Source organism: Capsicum annuum, chromosome 7 (assembly GCF_002878395.1).
Source record: "Capsicum annuum cultivar UCD-10X-F1 chromosome 7, UCD10Xv1.1, whole genome shotgun sequence".
NCBI lineage: Eukaryota > Viridiplantae > Streptophyta > Magnoliopsida > Solanales > Solanaceae > Capsicum > Capsicum annuum.
The window spans coordinates 48,575,672-48,594,734 of NC_061117.1; the positions used below are offsets into that span (position 1 = coordinate 48,575,672).

Here is a 19,063-nt window from a genome sequence, read left to right on the forward strand (position 1 = left end):
ACTATTTTGAGATGGTCTGCATATTTATGTTCACTACGGGAGTAGACAAGAATGTCATAAATGAATACTATGATAAATATATCCAATTATTGCTTGAACACGTGTTTCATCAAGTCCATGAAGGCTACTAGAGAATTGGTAAGAACAAAGGGCATGACTAAGAATTCAAAGTGTCCATACCGAGTTTTAAAATTTATTTACGGAATGTCACATTCTCTGACCCTGAGATGATGATAGCCTAATCTGAGGTATATCTTAGAGAAGTAACTATCACCCTAAAGTTAGTCAAATAAGTCATCGATTCTATAAAGTGGTTACTTGTTCTTAATCATGACTTTATTTAACTAATGGTAGTCTAGACACATCTTGAGAGAACCGTCTTTCTTACGCATGAATAGAATTAATGCACCCCATAGAGAAATGTTGGGTCTGATGAATTCTTTTATCTAGGAGATATTTCAACTATTCTTTTAAATTTTTGAGTTCTGCAAGTGCCATTCTATATGGCAGAATGATTATGGGCTGAGTATTTAGAAGAAGGTCTATTCCAAAGTCAATTTTTGGTTCGGGGGGGACTCTAAGAAGATCTTCGGGAAACACATCTGGGAATTCACATGCTACTAATACTGATTCAAGATTAGGGGTTTCTAAACTAGATTCTTGAACTCAAACGAGATGAGAGACACATCCCTTAGATATTTATTTTTCTCGCCCTAAGGTAAGAAACAAGCTGACCCCTAAGTGCTGAAGTACTACCCCTCCACTTAAGGACAGATTCATTCAGAAACTGACAATGGAAAATTTTGTTTCTGCAGCCAATATAAGTATAGCATGAATGAAGCCAATCCATGCCTAGAATGACATAAAAATCAGTCATCTCTAATTTTACTAAGTCTGCTGAAGTGACTTTCTGAGATACCATAACCAGACAGTTTACCCACTTGTGTAGAGACTAAGAAGGGCTCTGCTATAATTTTGGAACTAACTTCGAAGTCAACAGCTAGATAAGGAGTTACAAAGGACAAAGAAGCTCCTAGATCTAGCAAAACATAAATTTGCAAATGATAAACTTGTAACATATTAGTAACCACATCAGGAGAACTTTATTGATACTGTTGGGACTGAAGTGCATAAATCATCTTTGGGTGTTGCCCACTGGTGGCACTGGAGGTGGAACCCTGCTTATTAGGGTGACCTGACTGAGTTGAAGGACGATTATGCTGACTTTGTCAACCCACATAAGGACACTCTCTGACCCTATGGCCTGGCTTTCCAAATCCAAAACATACATCATTTCCAGCCCTCCAGATACCCTGGTGGTTTTTTCCATACTTTTGGAAAAAGAGATTTATTTAGGCACTGCTAACACTACCCTAGGGTTTAGGACCTGTTGCCCTATCTTTATTGCCATCTTTAAATTTCAATAATAGAGCAATATCTAAGGATAGAGATGGAATGGAAGATTTTGGGAAAAATTAAGAATGATATCCACCATCTGACTTAGGATGAGTGAAGTTGAAGCTACCTATTCTAGCTCTCTTGTTCTCCCTCTCCTTCTCCATATTCTTAACCTTCTCTATCTGCTGAGGATGGACCATAAGCCTGGATATGTCCATCTCCTTAATTAGAATTATGGTCCTACACTCCTTGTCCATACTGTTAGACACTTTAGACACAAACTTACTCATCTTAGATCTACTATCTTCTACCAAGTGAGGGGCATATCTGGCTAATTGAGTAAACTTGAGAGAATACTCTTTCACTATCATGTTTCCCTGCTTAAGATTAATAAACTCTGATATATTTACTTCTCTCAACTCCAGTGGGAAGAACCTATCTAGAAAATAAGTGGCAAACTCCTCCCATTCTATGGGCCCTACATCAATGGCACTCTCTACCTTCCACTTCTTGAACCATGAGTGAGAAACATCCTATAATTGATATATGCCCAAATCAACACTCTTACTAGTTATAATTGCCATAATATCTGTGACTTTTTGCACCTGATTAAGGAAATCCTGTGGGTCCTCATCTAACTTAGACCTAGTAAAAGATGGAGGGTTCATTCGAGTAAAGTCCTAAATTCTAGCTGCAGCAGTATTGACCACTGGATTAGCTGGAATGGCAGCTGGGCATTCATTCTAGGCTGATACAAAATGAGCTTGAGTAGTGAAAGCTATTATGAATTCTGCATGGGAAACATGCTCGTCCAGGGGATCTGCCTGAACGGGCTGAGGAGCTGGCTGATTTCTAATTCTTCTTCTATTGTCTTTTTTGGAGGTATGTTCTATAAATGGAATTAATAAAAATATTAGATTTATAGTGTAACTTGATCTCATTCTCACTCACACGATATGAATACTAAAAGAAGGGAAACTTTTCCTAAAATGCCTCATAGCCTCTCATTCATAAGTGTCACGTTACATACCCATGCACAAGACTCTACTAGACGTGGCTTTTAGACTTCCTAGAACTCTATTAAACCTTAGGATCTGATAGTAATTTTGTAATGCCCTAAGTTTGCACCCCGGACGTCACACGGTGCTCATAATCCTGAAGGACCATAAGCTAACCCATGACTGGTACCTGTGGCAATATCTGAATAATAATAATAATAATAATAATAAGGAAATACAAAGAATTGGTTGATATTCCCATAAGGTTCACATCTAAACATCAAATACTAGTAATGAAAAATTGAAATCTAAACGTCTGTCTGAAATAATCTAATATGAAAAGCGTCTAACTGAACTATCTGAAAATGAAGTTGATAGGACAAGTCCCCAACTAACTTTGACTACTAATAATATACTAAGAATACTAAAAAAAACTCGAGGACTCACCACTAAATTTGTTGCTGATAATCTGGACTACTAAGTATGGTCAGCAGCCCGTGCATATAAAATAATGATATAAGACATCATAGCATAAAAAAAGGTATACGTCAGTACTTTGAATATATTGGTATGCTAAGTGAGGTAGGCTGGTATGCATGGGTTCATATGCATGAACAATAAATGACTGAGTAACAAAAATATAACTGACTAAGAATATATGTATATCTTACACTACTGTAAATACTAAATATGCAATGATATTCTCTTAACTACATATGTTGTAACTGATATTCATGACTAGGTACTAAATTTTGATAATTGAATAATTGATATTTAAGTTTACTGATAATGAACTATTGTACACCGAGTGACTGATTCAAATAGACCTAATTTTATAGAACTGAACTGAGTTCTATACTGAGCTGGGTGACTATGTCTAACAGTCCTGATTCTGAAAAAAACTGAGGTTTTATACTGAGTCTAAAACTGAAACTGTAGTGGTGTTCATCTAACTGACAAACTTTGAGTATGACTGAGTTGGGGTCCAACCTATGACCCTAGTTAGAAGGGTGTTATCACCTTGCCAAGGGATACTAACAATGGCTATGAGTTAACCCTCTTTGATAGAAAGCTCTTTCATCAACCCTCACTATCAGGAAAACTAGTACGAGATGTATCAACCCTAGACTAGTAGGAAGACATCGCAACCTATTTTGGCTACATAGTTCTATAACACAGAGATTGCTACTAAGGGTAAAACTCTTTACTAACTGGAATGCCCCCATCCTCGGGTTCACTCGGTGTTGATTCCTACTCCCAACTGAATAGACAGTGAACTGATTTCTAGTATGTTCTAGGCTTGACTGAACTATTATTGATCGTGTTATCTATTTGAACAGGACTGAGTTTAGTGAGTTCTATTAACTGACTGAGTACAATGATTTCTATTAACTGACTGATTACACTGAGTTCTGTAACTATTTGAGTACTACTGGACATGACATTATTGAGACTATTTTTAAACTACTATAAATCTAGGTAAATAGCTAGATTTTCATGTATTAAATACCCCTAGGACTCGATAGCATAAATTGTAAAACGTAACACAATCTTGAAAACATGATAGCAAGTTATCTTGCCACCATTCACTCATTAAGAAATTTTAATAAACAACTGCATGGCATGAACTTGTATACATGTTAACATGATATGATTTCATTGCTTATCTCACATGAACAATTCATCAAACACTTGGGAAGCACAATCCATGCACATAATAATGAACAACATGTAGGCATCATGATTACCAATCTCAACTTATAAATTCAGGAGGTTTTTGACATAAATCCACAGACCATTACATGCGTAAATTAATTTACATGAAACTTGAATTTAATCAAGGATTAGAAACCCCAAAGAACATTATAATCATGAGTACAATCTATTCAACATGAAACTCATGAAAGAAATCAACTTATAATTTAAAAAGGACTCTTGAATTCCAAGGGTGGAAGGAAACCCTTTGATGAACACATAACACACCTTTGTTGTTAATTCTCTGAAAGTTGTGGAGAATTTCTTGAAGATTAAATCTTGAATTGAAGGATTTTGTTCTTAAGTAATTTTGCAAATAATGAGTGTTTTATCCCTAAGAATAACTTAATCTCATGTTTTTGGGGCTCAATATGGTTTGAAAATAAGCCAAGTACCCCTCTAGATGTGGGCTTTTAATGACTGAAAATATGTCTAGTGATGCAAAGAATGATGCATCGCATCAATGGCATCAATGTGATGACCAATGTACGTCTACTTCGTGTTGGATCACTGGAATTGCACTGAAAGCTGGGGAAAATTATTTGTTGATGCGATGGGTGATGCGACACATAAAGATCACGTCAAACTACTATTTTGGTCATCTAAAAATGGTTTAAATGAGGTTCAAAAAATCCAAAACTCACTCAATGTGAGCTACTGACATTCCTAATCATGAATCAACCTAAAATTAGATATGTTAAGGTCATAAGGGTCGTAAAATAGGATCGCCAACTTATGAAGGCTAAAATAATTCTAAGCATAAATACTTAGCTAAAATTTCTAACTCTGGGACCTCTTTTCATGCTTTAACAAACTGATTTAAGCTTACAATTTTGCAGGGACTTACACTATAAGTTTCCACAAAGAATAGTAATGTACATGGAGGTGATGTGGGAGTTAATGTTGATTTTGAGATAGGGGAGTAGAGAGAGGCTCCAAATATGAGTGCTCAGGGTGATGGGAAACCAACCGCTTCTTTGTCAGCCCTGACTTCTACCTCAGAGTCGGTTGGCATATTTCCAGATCCTACTCTCCCATCCACTACAGCTCCTGGTATAGGTATGATTACTATATCTTGAGATTTCTTACAGAGCTTAGTGGACAGTCAGAGGGATACTAATGCTTAGTTATAGACTGTTGAGACCGAGATGACTACTCTATTCAAGAAGATACATTCTAGGGTTCAAACTAAATTTGAGAAGGCTGAAGCTAGATGGGAAGCTGCATAGAGACAAACCCTATCTGACCTATGTATTGACTTACAAAAATATCTTGATGAGTTTAAGATATGGTTATAACCCAATTTATGGAGATAGAGGTATTGAATCGAGCATATATGAGAGAAGAAATAGATATATTATGAGCAAAGATATGCTCTCTCATAGAGATCCATATAGCAGCCATTTCTTTAGTCAAAAGCCCAGTAGTCTAGATATTACCTCCACACCCACCTAGATATTTTGACTTCTTCTCTGAGGATGATAATGAGGCCCTAGTAGTTGGGGCCAAGAGAGGTCATATAGGATACTTGTTAGATCCTAATATGTCATATGAATAGGCTGTTAAAAAAGCTAAACATAATTCAATGGATCTTACATTTGTTGAGAGGTAGAGGAATGATGCGATTATAGTGGGTGCACATTTTAGAAGTGCACCGCCACCACCACCGCCTCTACTAGATGATTGCTCCTATCTGGGAATACTCATGACATGTATGCTTAGTGAATCCTATGTATGTTCTTAATTCCCTTTGTTTTGTATTATTTTTGTGCATTGAGTAAGTGTACCATTTCAGTTGGGGGTGGGGTATGCCATAACCATCTTGAGTTATTTTTATCGTGCTTCTTTTTATATCGGTTGTGGTATAGTTGTATAACTGATATGTCTAGGTTAATTTGTGTTGTATTATGTTTTATCTCGTATTGTATTGTGTTTTGTGTAATTAGGAGATTTTTAAGTATTAAGCAAAGTAGTCGTGTTTTAATAATTTTTGAGAAAAAAATGATACCCCTCTAAAATTTTGTTTTAGAACTGTGTGAATGTATATATGTGTCAACATTGTGAATCTTGTTATGGAGTTAGGATTAAGGACATGATAATCATTTGCTAACAATTGCATAAACCAGATAATTAGTGGTATGTAATATAGACTATGTGCCATGTGTGTGTGACATTCTACTTAGTTCCCTTTATATGTAGAATTCAGAACTTGTCCTGTTGGTCTTGCCTAGGTTTAAGGATAGGCGGTTAGGACAGTATAGGTTGTTTTTTTATTTTAGTCCACTTTTAGCCTAAATTACCTTCCATGTGTGAATTGTATCCCTTGATCCCTAAGTTTGAGACTTATAGCTTATTTCTTTATTTTCACCTTTCACCTTCCCATTTTGTGTTACAATGAACCTATTTTGGCCCTGGTTCTCCTTGGACATTGTGCACCTCAACTCAGGAAAATCACCTAAGTTGAGGGTGGCTATCATAAGGGCACGTGATATAAAATGGGAGTGAATAAGGTATAAAAAATTAAGGTTGGGTGTGGTAGAGAAAGATGAAAAATAAAGAGGAAAAAAAAAGAAAAATTATGAAAAAGTGAAAAAAAATGAATGATAAACCTCACCCAACCTGAATGTGCTTTAAAATAAAAAGGGATAGATAAGGGTGGAATAAAAATAAAATTTGTTAATAAGAGAGACTCCAAGGTTAGTGTAGTTAAAATAAGTCTTAATCACTTGTTATGTCCATATGTACTAGACCATACCCCAAGCCTTATTACAGTTGAGAAAAGTCTTATAGTGATACTAACTTGACTGTCTGAATGCTAAGGTAAACAAAATAAGGGCAAGCCTATGGTATTTGATGCACGTTGATTGGAACTTCACTTCTGAGTGTCAGTGTCTCTTGATTTTCCCTGCATTAACATGATTTACTTTGATATAAGAGAGTAGGACATCGTTGTAGTGAGGGCACATGAGTCATATTGCTAGCTGCTTAAGTGTTTGGGAAGTGTAACTTATACATATGCATGGTTGTCTGTTGCAAAAGTAATGTCATACTTTGATCCTATTGTGTCAAATTATTTTACTTTATATTTATACACAGTTTGTTTTGAGAAATTTATATAGGAGGAGGTGCTACGATTTGAGCTTAAAGTGTTGATTGACTTTCTTGAATAGCTTAGATTCTCCTAGTTAAGCATCGTGTTTTATTTATTTCACAAACATGAGCAGCTAAAAACCCTTAGCTAGGGTCGTGAAAACCTTGGAGAATTAATGAAGTAGGGGAAGTATTATTGATGTTCTGAACCGATAACCATGCATGTATTGTATTACCTTTACTTTAATGGTTATCTTAGCGGTTATAAACATTAGAATCCTACCTAGATTATTGCTACTTACTCTAAAAAAGGAGTAGGGACTATCAAAGATAATGACAATGGTAATTTGGAGTTTAACTATTGATCCACACTGGTAGGTTTTATCTAAGTAAGATGGTTAGATTTAATCAAATTAATAGAAACACAAAAGGTAATAGTTAACTCGGATCAAGATAAGGGTTAGTAAGGAGACAACCCGAGACTCAAAAGGTATAGGGTGAAATCCTTCTGCTCATCCAAAATACTGTCGAAGTTACATAACTTATTAATTATGCATGCAAGGTATAGGGTGGATTCAACGAAGAACGATAAGCCTACGGAGTTGAGAAGCTAGGGGGAACACAATCCAAGTATTTATCTACGACTGAATAAAACCAAAATTTATATTCGCCACTTGTTCGACATTGCTATTCAAAACCCATGTTTCCTTTTGCAGTTCTGCCCACTGATTATAATAGCTGAGAACCCTGATTTCACATATTCCTTTGGGAATGGACCCAAACCTCTATTGAGCTACGGTATTGGCCAACGACTGTATCATCTCCAGCATAGAGGTATAGCTTCAGTCTCACTATTTGTACCCTTGGCAAGGTACTAAATATCTTTCTAGCTAGGGTTATAGGTTGTACCTCTGTTAACTCAAATTGGGATATGTCGATTAATGGTTGCTCCCACAGTCCATAGCCCATAGTTCACATTTCAAGTATCATAGTTAGATACTTACATAACCTTGTATTCAGTTATTCAGCTTATCGTACATGTTTATTACTTGGTCTTGTATCATTTTACAATGTTACTAGCATAATGATTAGTTTATATCATTTATTTCCTATTTAACATACTCAGTACATTCAAAGTATTGATTGCATACTTTCTTCTGCACTATATTGTTTCATATTATATGATCTGACGTTAAACACCTAAATCGCTCATAGTAAAATCTCCTATAACATTGGCAGTAGTTCTTTGATAAGTCCTCATTATTCTAGAACTAATATCAATATTTCATTTTTATTGAAATTAGTTTTAGATAGTCAGGGTTAGCTGGGGCCTTGTCCTAGCAACTTGTCTTAGAAGAGGCTTTCGAAAAAATAGTAGAGATTCAGTTTTTGTTATGTTCAGTGATTTTCCTGTTGTTTTAAGATTAACATTTTGTTTTGATTTTTATATATCATTCATACTTTAGCTTCTGCACAGTTTTATTCAGTTTTATATAGTATTCTTAATGTCATGTCAGGCCTTGCATTAGATTGGGGTCACTTATGAATCTAAGCATCATATTAGGACTAGGTGTATTCTCGGGTCATGACGAACTTTGTATTAGACACTACAACATTTTAGGCCTACGAATACACATTATTCACAAAACGATAATAAAGTGTTGCGAAAAGTATTTTTGACAACACTTTTAAAGTGTATCCATAACACTAAGCTTTTGTCCACGAAAACTTGGCAACTTATTAAAAGTGATATCTTTTAACTTATAGGCTATGATTTATAAATGTTGCTAAAATATAAAATAATTAGCATTGCCTTCCTATATATATGGCTACCCTTTTTAAGTGTGGTATCATTATAATTTTAACACCACAATTTTCAAGTGTGGTCTAATCATTATACTAAAATTTTAGACCAAAAAATTTAGTTCCCTCCCATTTTTATATTTCCCCCAACATCATAAATGCAAAATATTTGGCTAGCCTATTTTTTCAACTGATGAAATTTTCTATAGTTCTCTTTACATCATTATTGCTTTGTTAACTCCTTCTTAACTGCGATAAAAATTTTCAAACTGATCAAACTTCTAAATTTCTCTTTGCATCAAGTTGATATATTAACTCTATCTCTCCTTTGATTTTCTTTAAATCTGTCAGGTAGGGATTTTTAACCTCTATATGATTTTTTTATGCTAAATTCATCAGTTCTTTTAGCCAAATTCATCGGTATTTTTTGTGTTTTATACAGACCCAACTCTACCATTTTATCGCATTACTGATCTTGATGACATTAGAAGTTTTGTTAGCAGTAGTGGTGGCTCAGTAAATCTATCAAATGTTGTAGGCTATTATCCTTACATGATTGAGCACAGAGTACTCCTGACAGATCGTGTAGAAGTGGCCATCATATTTCTGAGTTTCTCCTTAATGGATGAGTCTCTTTTATCCATGAATTTCCCTAATAGACTGAAGTCAATCTTGTCTAAAGCAAACATGAGAAAGAGGAACTCAACCATCATTATAGGGAGTGTTACGTTGTAGTCAAAAAGAGAAGCTTTATCAATTTCTTGAGTAAGTGAAGGTGGTGCTATGTTAATATAGCATATTAATCTTCTCCATTTATCTATTCTTGTATGCACCCTGCTTTTTGTAGTTCAGAGTAGAGAACCCTATAGTTTGGTGATTGTATCAGCATGATTTCTTGTAAGAATATATTTTTTACATTAGTTTCTTGCTTTGAGTTGTCCTTATTTTCTTCTGTCATATTTTTCTATAAGCAAAAAGACATAAACATATTTACATTTGTAATTGGTTTCTCTAATTCTAATCTCCCTTTCCAAATAAAGGTATACACGTGTGTCAATAAAACTGTTCTGGCAGAGTATATCCCATTCTCAAATATAAAGTTGAAGATGTATGAACATGTCAATATTCCTTTCACAATGTCTCTCAGCTAATATCATGACCTGCAAATGTTGAAAGAAAAGGTAAATATCAGTTCCTTAACCAATGGATTTTGTCTTTCAACTTTACAAAATGTCTATGCAAATATTTTGTCCTTCATTAAAGACATCATTCATTGTATCAATTCTCTCCTAGTTTTAGTTGTTTAAATGTTCATCTTCAAAATTGATTATGTCCAACAATAGTGTTGGATTTGCAAGAAAAAAATTATCAAAATTTCAGCTAGTTTTCCTATTTTGTTTGACTGAGATGGGTGTTTGGCTTGCTATTAAGGTAAAAAAATCCCTTGTTGGTGTACCAAAATTTTTTTTGGTCTATATCCTTTTCTTAACACGACTGTTTTGATTCAGGCTGCTATGTTCTTATCCCATGAAGAAACTAACTTCTTTTCGTGAGGAGAATTAGATGTATGCTATCAAACAATTGTCAGAGATTTCAGTTTGGGTGCATCCATGATTTTATCGACTCACTTACTTTCTAGTATCATAATTAGCAACATCCATTTTCTCTTCTCCTTGAGTTGTAGCTATGTTTTTTAATTTTTTTTAGCTATCTCTCACTCTCTCTCACTCTCTTTCTATTTCCTATAAACATAGAGTCACATTGGCTAATTGGTGATGATATTAAGGCAAACGTAGATGTTGGATATTTGTCATCCAAAGTTAATTGTCTTCTAGAGTCTCTTCTCAAATATAAGTGAGAGTGGTAGAATATTAAATCTATTAATTAGTCAAAAAATTTAATGTCAATTAAATTATTAGAATTTTGTATAATAAATGGAAAAAAGTAAAGTGCTCGGTTAGATTCTCTTAACATTTTGTGTCTGCTTTTTATCACTTTCATATGCATATCTGTCATAAAAAGATTAAATGAATTATTTTAAAGAACTTAATAGAAAATAAATTACTTTAGCTCTTAGCATTTTGTGCAATTTTCATTGATAAAATTTGGAAGATTTGATTCTAACGATGGACTAATCATTCTTATTTTGACTCATTTCCAGTCAGAATCTTCAGAATTCTCTTTAACAATGATCTGACTAAACTGTAGGACTCTTTAGCTATAGTTCAAGCGCCTACTGGTTCAACAGTTTCTGATTTTCTTTTGCTCCAATCTTTGGGTACAACCCCTGAAATAAATTGGAGATATGAATTTCTTTCTCTTAACTTATCAAGAGCTTGGGGATAATCATATAGATTTCTATTTAGCACAACGAGCAAACACAATGTGAACACCAAAACTGGGGTGTGGGCAACTTCATGTTAGAGAATTCATTGGTTTAGATATCTCAAAATAGCTGTATATACTGCCTTACCGGGTTTTTGGATATTCTAAATTACAACTCTCTATTAGATTTCAGAAATGGAGAATCCATTATGTACAAATAATACTACAAAAGCCGGTATGTACAATTGATTGTTGCTTTCCTGGTTTACCTTTTCGATATATCATCTTTTGCTTTCAAAATATTAAGTAAGGTGTGGTTTACAAGCATGAGATCAACATGCGCTTTGTTGAATAACCCTTTCTTAGGGGAAAGCATACTTGTAAGGTGCATAATTACCTCCAGATATGCAGAACTCAGAAAACTAAAGGTTTGATCATATTACATTCTTTTTCTTATAATTCTTATATGTTCACTATGTTTCACAACGTAATGAAAATTACCTATTGATTTTTGTTTGACCTCTTTGTCTTGCTTTGCATATTCAACTAATTCATCGGCTGAGTTACATCCTGAACTTTTTTCTCTCATCATTTCACCAATCACTATTTCTACCCTTAATACCTATTCATATATTCCTTCAATTATACATCGGATCTAGTCCTTGGTTATGGCCTCCGACTAAAAATAATGCTTTTGGATCCCTGCCCACTAATTATTTTTATCTTAAACGCTAAGGTATGTGTTGCTATGATTTCATATAAGATCTTTTCTCTAATTATCAAAAGCTTCATACATACTCTCATAATTGAGTTTCAATCAGTGGTCTAACGTTCTTATAACTTACTCTATGTTTAATATTTTAGGTTTTGGAAGCAATAACAATTAAGAAATGCCACGAGAAGTTTTATTTGGAACCACTTGAGACACTTTGAGACTCTTTTCTTAAGTATGTTTTCAGTATACAGTTGTTCAAGACTTACGAAAATCATCACAAGGGTTTTCTCAGCGTTAAGAAAAATAAATTCATTTCCAACACACTGTGCATGCTTGGATATGCTCGTAAAATCCAGATAGGTATTCCTCGTGGTACTTTTGTTGAGTTCATTTGGATTTCGGGTAGCATGAACTCCATATCTCTATAACTCTATTAATCATGGCTGACTTATTTTTTCTGATATGCCTTACTGAAGTTTAAGGACAACTAAGGGGTATTCGCATGTGCACTTTAATCAAAGATCTGATATTAACTATTAATCATGTTACTATCTAAAAGATGACAACTCTCTCATATAAACATGCTCTGCTTCCCTTCCTTGGTGATAATATTTGTTAAATATTGTTTTATATTCATATTTCTAAAATAGGCATACGTTGTCAGTGCATCAATTGGATTACTTTTATTTAGGACATGTCAATTTTGAGTGACTGCTTTTGAATCCTCAAATAAATAAATATCCCAGTGTATTCTTAAAGAGTTCCTAGAGTATTTATACTTTATTGGTTTAAGTAAATATTGTTTGATGCAAATACTATCTGTATTCTTTATCCTTTTACTTCTTTTGGTTCACCTTCAATATGTACCTTTGATTACAAAAAGTTAGTCATAATGAACATTCGATCTTCAAGCATGGCTCATTCCTAGTGATAATTCTCAATTTTACAGCATTGATGAAGACTTCCTTATTCCTTCAATAAAAATGTACAATAGGTGGAAGCTGAAAATCAAACGTAAGAGAGTATCTGATGTCGTTGAGGAGCTAATAGGTGCCTACTTCAGCTTGGGTGGGGATGTAACGGCTTTATCATTTATGAAATAGATTGGGATGGAAATTGGTCTTTCTAATAAACCTTTACCAAGGCGCTTTCCTGTGAATGTCAAGAAGCTAGTCATTTTCAGATACTTGGAATCCCTACTACATTACAAGTTCCAAGATCATTCTCTTCTTGGTCAAGAACTAACTCATAGATCTTACATACTACCTAAGATTCCAAGATGTTATTAGGCTATTCTTCTAAATAATTGTTATCTTGCTGAATATATTATTGTCTAGATTGGGGAAGTTGTGAACTTGAACATTTCATTAACCTAAGGTTGCACAATACTTGATTGTTCTTTGTACAACTACTAGTAACAAAAAAATAAAATTTTTAGTGATACATTCATATAGTGCCTATATTAATTATTTCTTGTTCTCAAAATGGTATTTGTCTTTTTTGACTCTCTTCATTCAAATGCTGATTATCACCTTGGCTATGCAATGTTTGGAATGTTTTGCAGATACAAGTTCTAGGTTATGCTGTTATTATATATCTCTACTGCAAATATTTAATATTGACTCAAGGATTTATTACTGATTTGAGGTCTGCCTTTGCAAACAATAAATTTTATACTCAATTTGCATTTAATATTAGCCTGCATAAGCATATTCTTCATGCCTTGCAAGAGCTGCAATGGAAGATAAGTAGTACTATTAAGGATTTTAGGGAATTGGATCTTGTGTCCTTGTTTGGATGGGGGGATGAAACTACTTTCCCTATGGTATTACATACTTGCTTCAAAATGTAAATATTTTCCATTAAAACTATTATATATACTTACCAATTGATTTTGATTATGCGTTGGAGTCATTTTCCTTTCTGGTTCTCTATAGGTGATTGGAGATGTTATTGAGTACCTTGTTGGTGCTATCTTTTTTGATTTTGGCTTCAACAAAGATGTCATATTTTTGGAGCATACGACCTCTTTTGGAACCATTGATTACCACTCAAACAATAAAACTCTAGCTATTATTTGTTTCATTTCTATAGTAACAACATGCTATAACTATTATTTGTTTCATTACAGCAATCTAAACATTAATATAGAACTCACTATTTAGTGATACAAGTGCCAATCCAAGGCCTTTCACCCGAAGTCAAGCTAAGGAACTTCAACAACTCCATGCTTTGTTCATGCACTTGAAGGTTTGTGAGGATGTTATGTATTCACCAAGGGAGGAAATTTCTTGATTTGTCGAGATTAGCTTTGAAAGGTCTGCATTCTATAAGGAGCAAGTTAGACTTTTCACTTTACATTTTAACATCTAAGAGGCACCTCTTCTATTTAATTCATTAAGGGTTGTTTTGTCAATTGGCATGTAATAGTAAAAATAGACCATTTCTTCACTCTTTTTATTAGTTTTTGAATGACATTGAATATTACTCATAGTTTGTAGCTTTAGACATATAGTTGTAGGTCTAAAACCAAAATTAACTTCTTGAATGCATTTGAAATTGGTTTTCACTTGTATTGGCAATTTGGCAAGAAAGGTGAACTTGAGGAAGTGTGAGTACTTTGGTCCACCTAAGAGGAAGGTTTTGAGCTTCTATTGGTGATGTGTGTTTGAAGGTTTGATACACCTTCTAGTACTAATCATTGGTAGGAGTAAAGGTCTTTCTATCTATCTTTACCTTTTTATGCAATCTTCTTCTTCCTCTCCTTTCTAGTGTGTTATTTTCTCTTTGTGTGCTTTCTGATTTTTACCTTTAAGTGTCCATTTTTTATGTTATTAGTTAGTTTCGTATCATTTGGTATCAAATCCTTATTTAGGGTTGTTCCAACGACCCTAAATCTTAGTTTTTGTAATACCTCAAACTTTCTTTAAGTCAAATCTAAACTCCAGAAGAGTTAGTGATGACTTCCTAAATGATTAATGTTTAGGAGTTAGTTAGTGATGACGGACCGTCGCCCAAACTGTTGCATACTATGCAGAAAATTTAGGTTCTAGCCTAGTGTGATGGTCAGGATCGATGGACCAGCGATGGAACATTGCCCAAACTGCCATCACTGCTGATCAGCAATTTTAAGTCATTTTTAAAAGGGTATTTGGGTTTTTTTCCACCTATTTTAACCCTTAATTATACTAGACCAAGACTCATAACTTTATTATTCAGCTACAAAACCATATTAGGGTTTCTCTCAAAGATCAATCCTCCAAGAACAAAAAACCCTAGATGTTTAACTCTAAGTTAAGAATTCAAGCTTTCCTCCACTAATTTTCAAGAAATCATCCACCCAGGTATGCATCGTGTTCATTCATGGATTCCTTTTGTCCATGAAGTCCAAGAATCAAGTTTTAAACTATGAATTTTGACATTCATGCTATGGGTTGATTATGGTCATGTGGTTGTTGTTGTACGATTCCCAAGTTGGATTCTTTATGTATTTTTATGAAAATATGTTAGCATGTGAGTTGAAAACCATGAATTTTAGTTGGTTATGATATGTTAATTTTATGATTATTCCATGCCCTAAGTCATGCAACCTAAGTGTTTGATAAAATGCCTAAGAGACTAGAAATTATGTAGTATAGCTCAATTGTGACTTAAGTGATGGATTCATGTTTTACCTTTATGTTCAAATGACTCCCATGCTATTGATGTGAAATATAGATTTTTGTTGGAATGCTCATGATATTAGAGTATGAAATTATGACATTGGTTATATGTATTCCTACCATTTATAAGATTATGATAACCATGTACTTCATGAAATCCCCAACTTATTATGTTATGGATTGTTGATGTTGCTCATGTATTCAAGAATGTCATGCCTTGTCAGTTTCTTTCGATTGAATCCTGGGGGTACTTGTGCCCAAAAATTTAGTGGTGTGCCTAGAATTAGTGTCATATTCTCAAGATACTCCCAGTCAAGCCATGATCCATAGAACTCAGTTAATCATGTGACTCAAGAAAACTTAGTAAACTCAGTAATCCCAGTAATCTCAGAAAGCTCAATAATTCAGTAATCTCTGTAGTATTCCGTCAGTCAGTGAGACTCAATGAACTCAGTCCAAATCAGTTTAGTTAATCATGTTCAGTGTCAATTCAGATGGGATTAGGATTTAGCCCCGAGTGAACCCAAGGTTGAGGACACACACTGACAGATGATTGTGTGATCCTTAGAAGCAATCCTTGTGTTCCATAATTATGTAGTCAGCATAGGTTGAGACATCAGCACTGACAGATTGGGGTTGATGAGGTGGATAATTACTATTAGATAAGGGTCCCACCATTCTCATTAGAGTACCTTCCAGATGAGGGTCACTCACAACTTGTTTTTACTAGAGGCGTGGTATTGACACCCTTCAAATTGGGGTTACAGATTGGACCCTAACTCAGCTATATTTCATTATTTAGGGCATATCGGTTAGATGACTACTTCCCACAGTTATAGTTTAAGTCTCAGTCTTAGTAATAGAACTCAAATAGTTCTACAGCCTTCAGGACTATCAAATACAGTCAACTCAGAACAGTACAAAACTCAACTAGTTATATCAGACCCTAGACAGTCAGACACAGTTGCTCAGTATCAGTTATATCATCTATCAATAACTCAGGTTATTAGTATTCAGACTCAGTAGTCAGTAATCTCACGAACTCAGTTACAGTCACTTATTCATGCATGCATCCTCACGCTTATGTTATACAGTCAATTAGCATTGCTCATGCATTTGAACCCTTTGTATTCAGCCTACCTCACTTGCATACCAGTACATTCAATAGTACCAAAGCATTTGCGCTATGGAGTTTTATACCATAGGTTTAGAAGCACAGGCTCCAGAGCATCAGTAGCATTCTAAATTTCAGCTGTCAGATTTAGAAGTGAGTCCTCATTATTCAAGGATGATATGATTATTTATTTCATTATTTCAGCTAGTTTTTAGTGGATGGAGTTAGTTGATAGAGTTAGTTGGAGACATGTTCCATCAACTCCTTATTCAGATAGCCTATTTAGTTAGAGGCTTTCGGACTAGATTCAGACTTTAGTATTTTCAGATATTTATTTGAGTTTTGGTGTTGTGACACCACATTATTTGGAGATAGTTTTATCAGATGTTTTATTCAGTTTTTAAACCTTATGGCATGTTTTATCCTACTATTTCTGCAATTTACATGATGTTATACAGTGTACAGGTACAGATATCAGTCATGGGTTAGCTTGTGGTCCTTCGGGGTCATGAGAACCGTGTAGCGTTTTGAGTACCAGATTCGGGGCATTAAAGTTTTAGTATTCTTATTTATAAAATCTTAACAAAAAAGAGTCAAAAATCCAAAAATCTAAAAAAAATGGTGTCTAGTTGTGTTGTGTTGTAGATCCAAAATTTAATCCTTAGATCTACTAAATTTTACTGTGTTTTGTTGGTTTCTTGTAATTGATCCTTGCTCTCTAGTACCTAGGGAGTCTAGATCTACTTTTAGAGTAAAGATTGGTTGAGTTTGAGCTAAGATCCACCATGGCTATAGAGTTTTGAAGATTTTTAAGCTAGATTCGGATTTGGTCTTGTGATTTGGGCGTGTTTTGTGGCTGATTTTTAGTTGGTTGAGATTTTTTTTGGCCTAAGGACCCTAGAGTTAAAAGAAAAATTAACATTAGGGTTCATTTTCTTGTTGGTCAAACTTGGTCAATATTTGAATGTTCATCTTGTTCATCCATCATCTTCATATCTTAGGGAAGAAGAATATTCAAAGGTGTTGTTTGATCCAAAAGAGGGGAGAAAGAGAGTGAAAAGGTTGTTAGTCCAAAAACATATTCCAAGAATATTCCATTCTTCCAAAAGATGGAAGGGACAAGGGGACAACAAAGTACACTTGCAAGTACAAGAGGGGGGACGATTTCATTTCAATTTCAATTGGAGGCTTGAAATAGCTCTAATTTGCCTCTTTACCCCCTCAAATCCAAAACTCTCCTTCCCCAAGGGTGATATTTGGCCAAAACAAAGTTTGGGGAAGTTGAAAATTTGAAAAGTGAACACTAACCACGTACTGCCACATCATCACTTGTGATCAACCAAATTCATCTCTAAAATTAGATTTTCTTAGTTTCTAATTTTTTTATTATAGTTTCTTAAAAGTTAATTCTATCCCTAATTAGTAAGATAGTAAGTACCTACTAGTTTGGTAATTAGATTAGAGTCTGTTTTTTTTGTGTCTTCGGTTTTTGTATGCCTTTTCTCATTTTTAATTCATAGTATTTTGTTGGTTCATGTTCGTACATCACTTTATTTGATTCATTTCCAACAAAGATCAATTCCGGACCAAAGCTTCTCACCAGTCAATTAACTTTCCAAGTATTGTCAATTATCCAACACTTGTGAAGCCAAGTATGAGGTGAGGTTGAGTGAGAGTGTGGTGAGGCTTTTTGAACTAATTTATTTGCTCATTTTGTAGGTCTTATCTTGCTGTTTTTTTGTTTTTGTCAGGTATATTGGAAATCGAATCCGAAGATACCTCATCTCAACCTTTGGGAATGATGCTTTGGGAGTCTTTATGGCTCGGTTTAAGGCCTTTGCCTAAGATATGAAGAGTGATAATGATGCTTTGAGGAGTGACTTCAGTTCTATGAGTAGTCAAATGTACACTTTTAGTGGAAGCTTGATTCTGTTAAAAGTAGGAGGAACTCATGACCTTCTACTCATAAGCCCTACCATGCATCTTCAAGTGTCCAAGCCAACAACTCCTCAATGACCATGACACCCGAAACTCTCCACCAAATACTATACCTTCCAAGAGTTCCACAAAACCAGGAACTAAACCATACCCAAACCTCTCCTAACCGAAACCTACAGAGGCCACTACATCCCCAAATGAAGCAAGTCCAACAAGAATGAATTGGAACTCAAGCTCCACCACCAAATCCAAACCTACAAGTGTC

At 34.5% G+C, this 19,063-nt stretch overlaps 1 pseudogene; it reads left to right on the top strand.

The window, feature by feature from the left end:
- The first annotated feature begins 5,092 nt into the window (after positions 1–5,092).
- Positions 5,093–18,712, top strand: LOC107862909 (annotated as a pseudogene).
- Positions 18,713–19,063: the final 351 nt, after the last annotated feature.